Source organism: Salvelinus namaycush, unplaced genomic scaffold (assembly GCF_016432855.1).
Source record: "Salvelinus namaycush isolate Seneca unplaced genomic scaffold, SaNama_1.0 Scaffold2315, whole genome shotgun sequence".
NCBI classification, from domain to species: Eukaryota; Metazoa; Chordata; class Actinopteri; order Salmoniformes; family Salmonidae; genus Salvelinus; species Salvelinus namaycush.
The window spans coordinates 16,018-29,449 of record NW_024059137.1 but is presented as its reverse complement, the minus strand read 5'-3'; the positions used below and the strand labels follow the sequence as shown (position 1 = coordinate 29,449).

Sequence of the window (13,432 nt, the reverse complement as noted above, 5' to 3'; positions counted from 1 at the left end):
CCACATGTCTTACATATTCCACCCGGAGGATTCTACGGTAAAGATATTCACAGACAGTGGACCCAAACCCCTTTATCCGGCAAAACCTGGGAGTTTTCCCCCGGCTCTGGGGATGAGAGAATGGCTAAACATCAGGCTGGCTCTTTGTAAAATTGAACAGGTCCTGAGTGGTACAAATGTGCCAGGATATGCGTTGGAAGAACAGGTCTGCGGCCGCAGTGATCTCAAGGCTCTAAGAATTGCTTCAATGGACTATAGCCCTGACAACAAAGTGACAATTTTAGCCTGTGACCTTTATGATAAGTCTAATGCTACAAAGTCTGTCAATTCTCCTGTAGCTTCCAGAGCACGCAAACATGTAAACTTTTTTATTCCTGTGTTTAGTTTTAAATGGGTGGATTATCCAATTTTCATAACACTTATGAATAAGCTGGACATTCTCTTCCAAAATGGTGAACAGTTACAGCGCTGGGCGAGGCTTTCCTTGAGACAGAGTCAAGACCAAAAGGCCCGACGTAGGATCTACCCCTGGAGTGAAAACTTACCAAGTGTTGATGAACCTTGCAAGAGATCCCGGCATTTTGATGACCAACTGGACACTGACAATGGGGGGTGGTTGCATCAGATCCCTGGATCTGTAAGAAAGGCCTCGTAAAATACCTTAATAATGTAAGGCTATAAAATGTATGTACTAAATATTTTGAATGAAATAAATGGTTTTAAAAGCAGAATCTCACCATGTCATGAACTCGTTAGTTTGTTCACTCTTAGCGCAGTCTGTCCCTCAGGGAAAAACATTTCTAGGTGGGCTTAAACAAATCTACAGTGAAACAAAAGTGTACATTTTACACATATGTTTATTGACTTTTAAAAAGAACACAGTAACATGACAGATATAGTGGAGATGCATGCTACACAAATCTGCTAGTGGATATTCAATGTACAACAATAGTCTTAGGTAACAAGCAATACGTGTTAAATATGAGCCACAGTCAATCATGACAGCCTCTTTAGGAAAGGCCTTTACTTATGACTTAAACAGATTATTTTTCTACCCATCTTATTCATTAAAGCTGGGGGCATACCCCAGGATTTACATGCCGGACGGATTAGCTACCCATGTAGGGAAAACTTACGGAGCTTTGAGGGAGTGTGCAAGCGTCTTAGCGATCGGATAATGGTCAGGGCTAACCAGACCTCTGGATCTGTAAGAAAGGCATCGTAAAAGACCTTAATAATGTAAGGCTATAAACTGTATGTACTAAATATTTTGAATGAAATAAAATGGTTTTAAAAGCAGAATCTCACCATGTCAGGAACTCTTTAGTTTGTTCACTCTTAGCGCAGTCTGTCCCTGAGAAAAGAAAAAAAACTTGCGGAATGCGCGCGCGTGTGTGTGCGTGCGTGTGCTGTAGTGGATGTGTGTGTGTTTCAAAAAACAGAGAAAAAGGGGAGGGGTGTGTGTTAAAAAATGCCCATGCATCTGCGCTCAAGGCTCTCTCTCTCTCTCTCTCTCTCTCTCTCTCTCTCTCTCTCAGTAAATGTTTTATCAACAGTTATAGAAATATTAAACAAGCCTTAGTTCAAAACATAATTTAGGTTTTAGGGTCTAATGTAGCAAGCAATACGTGTCAAATAGGGGCCACAGTCAATCATGACAGCCTCTTTATGAAAGGCCTTTACTTATGACTTAAACAGATTCATTTTCTACACATCTTATTCATTAATGCTGTAGGATAAATCAGGTGTTTCTAGGTGGGCTTAAACAAATCTACAGTGAAACAAAAGTGTACATTTTACACATATGTTTATTGACTTTTAAAAAGACCACAGTAACATGACAGATATAGTGGAGATGCATGCTACACAAATCTGCTAGTGGATATTCAATGTACAACAATAGTCTTAGGTAACAAGCAATACGTGTTAAATATGGGCCACAGTCAATCATGACAGCCTCTTTAGGAAAGGCCTTTACTTATGACATAAACAGAATAATTTTCTACACAGCTTATTCATTAATGCTGTGGGATAAATCAGGTGTTTCTAGGTGGGCTTAAACAAATCTACAGTGAAACAAAAGTGTACATTTTACACATATGTTTATTGACTTTTAAAAAGACCACAGTAACATGACAGATATAGTGGAGATGCATGCTACACAAATCTGCTAGTGGATATTCAATGTACAACAGGGGTCTTCTGTAACAAGCAATACGTGTTAAATATGGGGCCACAGTCAATCATGATAGCCTCTTTATGAAAGGCCTTTACTTATGACTTAAACAGATTATTTTTCTACCCATCTTATTCATTAAAGCTGTGGGCATAACCCAGGATTTACATGCCGGACGGATTATCTACCCATGGAGGGAAAACTTACGGAGCTTTGAGGGAGTGTGCAAGCGTCTTAGCGATCGGATAATGGTCAGGGCTAACCAGACCTCTGGATCTGTAAGAAAGGCCTCGTAAAAGACCTTAATTATGAACGGTTATAAACTGTATGTACTAAATATTTTGAATTAAATAAATGGTTTTAAAAGCAGAATCTCACCTTCTAACGATAGGAATAAGTCCTTTCCTTCTATCACCAAGCATGCCCCTGAAAATGCCCATGCATCTGCGCTCAAGGCTCTCACGCTCTCTCTCTCTCTCTCTCTCTCTCTATGCAGGGGGTCGTTTGAAACCAAGGTTTACACTATCCGGCAAAACAGATGCCTACCCCCCCAACAAAAATATTGTGTCTTACGCCTCCTAAACACAAAGGCCTTTCAAAAACTAATTGTTAGGTGGGCTAAAAAGTCATTCAGCCCAGCGATGTCGAGACCTCCCCACCCCAGCATCTAGATGCTAGCCCCCCGGAGATTTTAGAATATCAAAAGGTACCTAATGTTTAGACACCCCCAATACCAGGTGTTTGAACCAAATACCATGTGTTTGAACCAAATACCTTAGGCTTCAAAGATAGCTGGGGTCTAGTCCTAAAAAAATAAAAAAAATAAAAACGACACCCCACGGCTCTGTAAACTCATTCCGTACTATCACGACTTTTGAGCCAAGGCCGCAAACTTCTCAACGAGTCTAGTGAAACAGATAGTTTCCCACTGTTAGCATCGTTTTTAGCGCAGTTACACACATGCAGGACAGCAGAATTGTTATCGGACTGACCCGTTAAAAAGATAATCTGGGAAACCATCCTAATGGATCTTTCGGAAGGTGAGTTCGTGAAATAAATATATATATTTATATTATATATTATATATTATATTTATATTTGTATATCAGATTTAGGATGCGGGGACTTGTTTGAACATTGTGAATGTTATAGTAATATTAAACAGGAGTTATAGGGGTTTTAACCGATGACAACAATGATTATTTTATTTAAGTCAAATGCACATATTCATGTAATTTAAAACGTTCGCAGGATAAGCAACATTAAGCCAACGGCATCCCGGGGATAAAGGATATGGAACAGCCTTCGTTAGAAAGGAATTCCGAAGAGCAACGGATGGACACAGAATTTTACGAGATATCTATATGTCAACTATATGTATTTTTTATGATAAAATGTACACCCGAAATCGAAAATCATACAACCCTGGAGGACATGATCGAAACGGAAGGGGTACCCCCGGAACATGAAGAGTAAAACATTGAATTCGGAAGATTTCCCCGCTTCAAATGACATTTCGGAGGTCTCTGATTTGCGGTTGTTTGTGATGGGCAGAAAACAGGTTAAGGAAAACTCCGAGGCTGAAACAACATTCAGTCATGCTATTCTAAAACAGGAAGACAACGATTTTTACAGATATTCAGAAACAGAGGGACAATAATTATCATTATAATTTGTTTTTTAAATATATTTTTTAGGCCATATGTTAAATGGACGTATTCGTATAAGTTAAAATGTATCTATTTCGTATAAATACATGTTAACATTATCTAACGTATGTATGATACCCCGAGGCTACAGGGCATAATGGATTTGGAACCGACAGATTTAGATGGGGATTCTCAGAAGCAAACTGCGTCAGGTCCTTTACGTGGCCCATTCACTAATACACTATTTTCGGCGTAAGTCCCCCTCCCCCCGACTAAGGAAGAGCAGATGAAACAGAGACAATTCTGCGGGCTTGTACTGAATGAAGGCCTTAACCGAACTCCAAACACAAGCCAGCAGCCCAGGACAGATAAAACGATAGTCGGTGAATCTTTCCTTCCTCATGGGACTTTTTTTGAAGGGGATGTGAATATTAGAGGTGATGTTTGTATATATATTATCTAAGAATGATTGGTATTAATTCTAGGCATTTACATGTATGTTTTTAAAAATGAAGGCTATTTATACAATGAAACATTGTTTTTATTCATACTGTTTGTAAACAATAGCTTCTGCCCCCTTAGGGTCTACTTGAACCGCTTATTAAATCAGACCTCTCAGACCAGAAAGATTGATTAGAAACCATGGCCGACTATATTCAATCTGTGATTAGAAATGATAATTAGAAGCTATGACAAAACTATGATCAAACTAGGATAATAAACTATGAACAACTATGAAGACAGGGCTGTATGTGTGTGAATGATGAGCTATTATTTAAGTGTGTAATATTACTCTCTCTCTCTCTCTCTGTCAGGCCATGAAAAAGACAAGAGATAGGACATTGACTCCTGAGTGTTGATAGGTCTTAGATTTTTATAGACAGGGTATCTGTAAAACACAATGTGACAACTATTGAAGATGCAAAAAGGGGTTTTCAGAAATATATTTGGTTGACAGATTTGTATTAATATAAAAAGTAATATAAAAATGATTAGAATCTTTAGTATTATTATGTTACATGTGAGACATACCCAGAAATGTAAGCGTAGACAACTTACAAGAATGTGTTTACCAGGCCGTGATGAAAACATTTTAAAGGAGCTTTAATTCAAACATGCAAAGATATATATTTGATACAATTACCAACGTTAAAAACATTTGTTACAATATCCCAAATAATGTTTCTCGAACTAACACACTGTAGAGTTTCCTATTTACTAAAGAACAATAACTAAGACAAAACACAAAAAGTTGTAATACAATCAGTATACATGTCATTATATATGGAAAACAGGTACATTTTGAAAGATTATGCTGTTGATGTGATTTTTTAAAATTCATTTCTTAATTTAGGATAATACGGTTTATTTTATACTTTACTTAAATTGTATTATTTATCTTGCCTCATACCAGGCTAATACACTACCAAGCCATGCAAACAGCTAGGGACTTAACCCAGAACAGTTGTGGGTCTTTTTTTTTGGAACAATAAATGATCACGAATACCAATAGGCGTGATTTGATCCTCAAACCTATCAAGACATCCTATAATGCACAGACATATGCAAAACCATAAAACTCTGACAAGAAAACAATGCAAAATCTTAACATGACTACATGCACTGCCATTATTTTTTTTTTTAGTTACCATCCACCAATGGTTGAATTTGGTACTTTTTTCTATGTAGATGCACCGAGCCTCCAAGTGGATGGAGACATACAACAGGCTAAATTAAAATGACCCAGTATGTGAAAAGCTGGGGGTCAAAGGTATTTTTTATGTTTGGTTTTGGTTACAACCAACAGGGCTTCCTAACATTCGACATAACTAGGAAGCCTTATGCGGGAGATTAGAACTCAAAAGTAATAGGGGGTAAGAAAGATCATAAAGGTAATTTCATATTTCGGTTTAGGGGGTTAATAACTTTAGGGAAAACAATATTCACACTATGTGTATTATAAACATGTTAGAGAGCCATCACATCATGATGTAACAGGGCTGAGTGGCGATTCAAAGTACAACAGGAGGCTTCTGTAAACTGCAATACGTGTTAAATATGTTCTACATACAGCCAAGACTGAGTGGTTTCACAAACTCTCTTTAAAGGTTTTGTAAGAAAGTAGTAACAGGCCTCATTCAACAGTCTAGAGATTAACCTAGAGACACCAAAAACATCAACGTTTAGAGCAGCTTGGAGATTATTCCCCCATGTAAGGGGGGCAAAGAGTTGATTTACCTAACCCTGTACAAACCAAAGGAATTTCCAGAGTTAGCAAACCCTGACACTGGGTATGATAACTCTGACTCGTATGTCTAATGATTATTGTAGATGTTTACACCTGAGGGAGTTTACAGTAGGTCAATTAGATGTATAAATGCAAAGAGAGCAACAAATTGACCTACGTGACCTCAAAGGACAGCCTACTTTATAATAGAGAATGCATGGATGTGTACTGAACATGTACCCCTTATAAAACATAGCGATCTACGGTCAAATGCATCTAAAGTTTTTAATGAAGTGGCCGCTGCATTTAATTTAGATTACTTCAACATAGTCTAGAACCAGTAAGACCATTGATTGAATGATCTGCTTTGTGCTATTGAGCAAGAGGCCTGACCCATTTCTATGTAAGAAGCAGCATCTTTATATTATTTTTTATATTCAGCTTCTTAATTAACTAACACATAAATATTTTTTTTATTTTATTAAGTCAGCTTAACGTATATACTAGTACAACATATTAGGTACATACACTTCAATCATTAGAATTATTTTCGTATACTCGTGAAAACAACATTTACTTAGTTTTTCACGAGTATACGAAAATAATTCTAATGATTGAAGTGTATGTACCTAATATGTTGTACTAGTATATACGTTAAGCTGACTTAATAAAATAAAAAAAATATTTATGTGTTAGTTAATTAAGAAGCTGAATATAAAAAATAATATAAAGATGCTGCTTCTTACATAGAAATGGGTCAGGCCTCTTGCTCAATAGCACAAAGCAGATCATTCAATCAATGGTCTTACTGGTTCTAGACTATGTTGAAGTAATCTAAATTAAATGCAGCGGCCACTTCATTAAAAACTTTAGATGCATTTGACCGTAGATCGCTATGTTTTATAAGGGGTACATGTTCAGTACACATCCATGCATTCTCTATTATAAAGTAGGCTGTCCTTTGAGGTCACGTAGGTCAATTTGTTGCTCTCTTTGCATTTATACATCTAATTGACCTACTGTAAACTCCCTCAGGTGTAAACATCTACAATAATCATTAGACATACGAGTCAGAGTTATCATACCCAGTGTCAGGGTTGCTAACTCTGGAAATTCCTTTGGTTTGTACAGGGTTAGGTAAATCAACTCTTTGCCCCCCTTACATGGGGGAATAATCTCCAAGCTGCTCTAAACGTTGATGTTTTTGGTGTCTCTAGGTTAATCTCTAGACTGTTGAATGAGGCCTGTTACTACTTTCTTACAAACCTTTAAAGAGAGTTTGTGAAACCACTCAGTCTTGGCTGTATGTAGAACATATTTAACACGTATTGCAGTTTACAGAAGCCTCCTGTTGTACTTTGAATCGCCACTCAGCCCTGTTACATCATGATGTGATGGCTCTCTAACATGTTTATAATACACATAGTGTGAATATTGTTTTCCCTAAAGTTATTAACCCCCTAAACCGAAATATGAAATTACCTTTATGATCTTTCTTACCCCCTATTACTTTTGAGTTCTAATCTCCCGCATAAGGCTTCCTAGTTATGTCGAATGTTAGGAAGCCCTGTTGGTTGTAACCAAAACCAAACATAAAAAATACCTTTGACCCCCAGCTTTTCACATACTGGGTCATTTTAATTTAGCCTGTTGTATGTCTCCATCCACTTGGAGGCTCGGTGCATCTACATAGAAAAAAGTACCAAATTCAACCATTGGTGGATGGTAACTAAAAAAAATTATGGCAGTGCATGTAGTCATGTTAAGATTTTGCATTGTTTTCTTGTCAGAGTTTTATGGTTTTGCATATGTCTGTGCATTATAGGATGTCTTGATAGGTTTGAGGATCAAATCACGCCTATTGGTATTCGTGATCATTTATTGTTCCAAAAAAAAAGACCCACAACTGTTCTGGGTTAAGTCCCTAGCTGTTTGCATGGCTTGGTAGTGTATTAGCCTGGTATGAGGCAAGATAAATAATACAATTTAAGTAAAGTATAAAATAAAACGTATTATCCTAAATTGAGAAATGAATTTAAAAAAATCACATCAACAGCATAATCTTTCAAAATGTACCTGTTTTCCATATATAATGACATGTATACTGATTGTATTACAACTTTTTGTGTTTTGTCTTAGTTATTGTTCTTTAGTAAATAGGAAACTCTACAGTGTGTTAGTTCGAGAAACATTATTTGGGATATTGTAACAAATGTTTTTAACGTTGGTAATTGTATCAAATATATATCTTTGCATGTTTGAATTAAAGCTCCTTTAAATGTTTTCATCACGGCCTGGTAAACACATTCTTGTAAGTTGTCTACGCTTACATTTCTGGGTATGTCTCACATGTAACATAATAATACTAAAGATTCTAATCATTTTTATATTACTTTTTATATTAATACAAATCTGTCAACCAAATATATTTCTGAAAACCCCTTTTTGCATCTTCAATAGTTGTCACATTGTGTTTTACAGATACCCTGTCTATAAAAATCTAAGACCTATCAACACTCAGGAGTCAATGTCCTATCTCTTGTCTTTTTCATGGCCTGACAGAGAGAGAGAGAGAGAGTAATATTACACACTTAAATAATAGCTCATCATTCACACACATACAGCCCTGTCTTCATAGTTGTTCATAGTTTATTATCCTAGTTTGATCATAGTTTTGTCATAGCTTCTAATTATCATTTCTAATCACAGATTGAATATAGTCGGCCATGGTTTCTAATCAATCTTTCTGGTCTGAGAGGTCTGATTTAATAAGCGGTTCAAGTAGACCCTAAGGGGGCAGAAGCTATTGTTTACAAACAGTATGAATAAAAACAATGTTTCATTGTATAAATAGCCTTCATTTTTAAAAACATACATGTAAATGCCTAGAATTAATACCAATCATTCTTAGATAATATATATACAAACATCACCTCTAATATTCACATCCCCTTCAAAAAAAGTCCCATGAGGAAGGAAAGATTCACCGACTATCGTTTTATCTGTCCTGGGCTGCTGGCTTGTGTTTGGAGTTCGGTTAAGGCCTTCATTCAGTACAAGCCCGCAGAATTGTCTCTGTTTCATCTGCTCTTCCTTAGTCGGGGGGAGGGGGACTTACGCCGAAAATAGTGTATTAGTGAATGGGCCACGTAAAGGACCTGACGCAGTTTGCTTCTGAGAATCCCCATCTAAATCTGTCGGTTCCAAATCCATTATGCCCTGTAGCCTCGGGGTATCATACATACGTTAGATAATGTTAACATGTATTTATACGAAATAGATACATTTTAACTTATACGAATACGTCCATTTAACATATGGCCTAAAAAATATATTTAAAAAACAAATTATAATGATAATTATTGTCCCTCTGTTTCTGAATATCTGTAAAAATCGTTGTCTTCCTGTTTTAGAATAGCATGACTGAATGTTGTTTCAGCCTCGGAGTTTTCCTTAACCTGTTTTCTGCCCATCACAAACAACCGCAAATCAGAGACCTCCGAAATGTCATTTGAAGCGGGGAAATCTTCCGAATTCAATGTTTTACTCTTCATGTTCCGGGGGTACCCCTTCCGTTTCGATCATGTCCTCCAGGGTTGTATGATTTTCGATTTCGGGTGTACATTTTATCATAAAAAATACATATAGTTGACATATAGATATCTCGTAAAATTCTGTGTCCATCCGTTGCTCTTCGGAATTCCTTTCTAACGAAGGCTGTTCCATATCCTTTATCCCCGGGATGCCGTTGGCTTAATGTTGCTTATCCTGCGAACGTTTTAAATTACATGAATATGTGCATTTGACTTAAATAAAATAATCATTGTTGTCATCGGTTAAAACCCCTATAACTCCTGTTTAATATTACTATAACATTCACAATGTTCAAACAAGTCCCCGCATCCTAAATCTGATATACAAATATAAATATAATATATAATATATAATATAAATATATATATTTATTTCACGAACTCACCTTCCGAAAGATCCATTAGGATGGTTTCCCAGATTATCTTTTTAACGGGTCAGTCCGATAACAATTCTGCTGTCCTGCATGTGTGTAACTGCGCTAAAAACGATGCTAACAGTGGGAAACTATCTGTTTCACTAGACTCGTTGAGAAGTTTGCGGCCTTGGCTCAAAAGTCGTGATAGTACGGAATGAGTTTACAGAGCCGTGGGGTGTCGTTTTTATTTTTTTTATTTTTTTTAGGACTAGACCCCAGCTATCTTTGAAGCCTAAGGTATTTGGTTCAAACACATGGTATTTGGTTCAAACACCTGGTATTGGGGGTGTCTAAACATTAGGTACCTTTTGATATTCTAAAATCTCCGGGGGGCTAGCATCTAGATGCTGGGGTGGGGAGGTCTCGACATCGCTGGGCTGAATGACTTTTTAGCCCACCTAACAATTAGTTTTTGAAAGGCCTTTGTGTTTAGGAGGCGTAAGACACAATATTTTTGTTGGGGGGGTAGGCATCTGTTTTGCCGGATAGTGTAAACCTTGGTTTCAAACGACCCCCTGCATAGAGAGAGAGAGAGAGAGAGAGAGAGCGTGAGAGCCTTGAGCGCAGATGCATGGGCATTTTCAGGGGCATGCTTGGTGATAGAAGGAAAGGACTTATTCCTATCGTTAGAAGGTGAGATTCTGCTTTTAAAACCATTTATTTAATTCAAAATATTTAGTACATACAGTTTATAACCGTTCATAATTAAGGTCTTTTACGAGGCCTTTCTTACAGATCCAGAGGTCTGGTTAGCCCTGACCATTATCCGATCGCTAAGACGCTTGCACACTCCCTCAAAGCTCCGTAAGTTTTCCCTCCATGGGTAGATAATCCGTCCGGCATGTAAATCCTGGGTTATGCCCACAGCTTTAATGAATAAGATGGGTAGAAAAATAATCTGTTTAAGTCATAAGTAAAGGCCTTTCATAAAGAGGCTATCATGATTGACTGTGGCCCCATATTTAACACGTATTGCTTGTTACAGAAGACCCCTGTTGTACATTGAATATCCACTAGCAGATTTGTGTAGCATGCATCTCCACTATATCTGTCATGTTACTGTGGTCTTTTTAAAAGTCAATAAACATATGTGTAAAATGTACACTTTTGTTTCACTGTAGATTTGTTTAAGCCCACCTAGAAACACCTGATTTATCCCACAGCATTAATGAATAAGCTGTGTAGAAAATTATTCTGTTTATGTCATAAGTAAAGGCCTTTCCTAAAGAGGCTGTCATGATTGACTGTGGCTCATATTTAACACGTATTGCTTGTTACCTAAGACTATTGTTGTACATTGAATATCCACTAGCAGATTTGTGTAGCATGCATCTCCACTATATCTGTCATGTTACTGTGGTCTTTTTAAAAGTCAATAAACATATGTGTAAAATGTACACTTTTGTTTCACTGTAGATTTGTTTAAGCCCACCTAGAAACACCTGATTTATCCTACAGCATTAATGAATAAGATGTGTAGAAAATGAATCTGTTTAAGTCATAAGTAAAGGCCTTTCATAAAGAGGCTGTCATGATTGACTGTGGCCCCTATTTGACACGTATTGCTTGCTACATTAGACCCTAAAACCTAAATTATGTTTTGAACTAAGGCTTGTTTAATATTTCTATAACTGTTGATAAAACATTTACTGAGAGAGAGAGAGAGAGAGAGAGAGAGAGAGAGAGAGAGAGCCTTGAGCGCAGATGCATGGGCATTTTTTAACACACACCCCTCCCCTTTTTCTCTGTTTTTTGAAACACACACACATCCACTACAGCACACGCACGCACACACACGCGCGCGCATTCCGCAAGTTTTTTTTCTTTTCTCAGGGACAGACTGCGCTAAGAGTGAACAAACTAAAGAGTTCCTGACATGGTGAGATTCTGCTTTTAAAACCATTTTATTTCATTCAAAATATTTAGTACATACAGTTTATAGCCTTACATTATTAAGGTCTTTTACGATGCCTTTCTTACAGATCCAGAGGTCTGGTTAGCCCTGACCATTATCCGATCGCTAAGACGCTTGCACACTCCCTCAAAGCTCCGTAAGTTTTCCCTACATGGGTAGCTAATCCGTCCGGCATGTAAATCCTGGGGTATGCCCCAGCTTTAATGAATAAAATGGGTAGAAAAATAATCTGTTTAAGTCATAAGTAAAGGCCTTTCCTAAAGAGGCTGTCATGATTGACTGTGGCTCATATTTAACACGTATTGCTTGTTACCTAAGACTATTGTTGTACATTGAATATCCACGAGCAGATTTGTGTAGCATGCATCTCCACTATATCTGTCATGTTACTGTGTTCTTTTTAAAAGTCAATAAACATATGTGTAAAATGTACACTTTTGTTTCACTGTAGATTTGTTTTAGCCCACCTAGAAATGTTTTTCCCTGAGGGACAGACTGCGCTAAGAGTGAACAAACTAACGAGTTCATGACATGGTGAGATTCTGCTTTTAAAACCATTTATTTCATTCAAAATATTTAGTACATACATTTTATAGCCTTACATTATTAAGGTATTTTACGAGGCCTTTCTTACAGATCCAGGGATCTGATGCAACCACCCCCCATTGTCAGTGTCCAGTTGGTCATCAAAATGCCGGGATCTCTTGCAAGGTTCATCAACACTTGGTAAGTTTTCACTCCAGGGGTAGATCCTACGTCGGGCCTTTTGGTCTTGACTCTGTCTCAAGGAAAGCCTCGCCCAGCGCTGTAACTGTTCACCATTTTGGAAGAGAATGTCCAGCTTATTCATAAGTGTTATGAAAATTGGATAATCCACCCATTTAAAACTAAACACAGGAATAAAAAAGTTTACATGTTTGCGTGCTCTGGAAGCTACAGGAGAATTGACAGACTTTGTAGCATTAGACTTATCATAAAGGTCACAGGCTAAAATTGTCACTTTGTTGTCAGGGCTATAGTCCATTGAAGCAATTCTTAGAGCCTTGAGATCACTGCGGCCGCAGACCTGTTCTTCCAACGCATATCCTGGCACATTTGTACCACTCAGGACCTGTTCAATTTTACAAAGAGCCAGCCTGATGTTTAGCCATTCTCTCATCCCCAGAGCCGGGGGAAAACTCCCAGGTTTTGCCGGATAAAGGGGTTTGGGTCCACTGTCTGTGAATATCTTTACCGTAGAATCCTCCGGGTGGAATATGTAAGACATGTGGCCCTCACTCGTACCCAAAAATCCTTTAAAACATTCTGGAGCTTCACACAGAACTTTTTCAAGGCTTTGGTCACTGGGTTCATGACAAGCCGAGCATAACATCCCTAAAATTGGCATAGGTGTCATTTTTGTTTAATATTCAGGGGGGTTATCATGTACAGTCTTAAACAGGTATTGTTCAGGCGC

The 13,432-nt window shown here is 37.5% G+C and overlaps 1 long non-coding RNA gene across 1 annotated transcript; it reads right to left on the bottom strand.

Annotated features, from left to right (window-relative positions):
• Window positions 1-544: 544 nt before the first annotated feature.
• Window positions 545-1,390, bottom strand: LOC120038678. The gene is made up of 4 exons (XR_005475169.1): window positions 1,309-1,390; window positions 1,137-1,205; window positions 738-820; window positions 545-635 (listed from the first exon to the last, which is right to left on the bottom strand). It is a non-coding gene; the product is annotated as an uncharacterized LOC120038678 (long non-coding RNA).
• Between the last annotated feature and the right edge of the window lie 12,042 nt (window positions 1,391-13,432).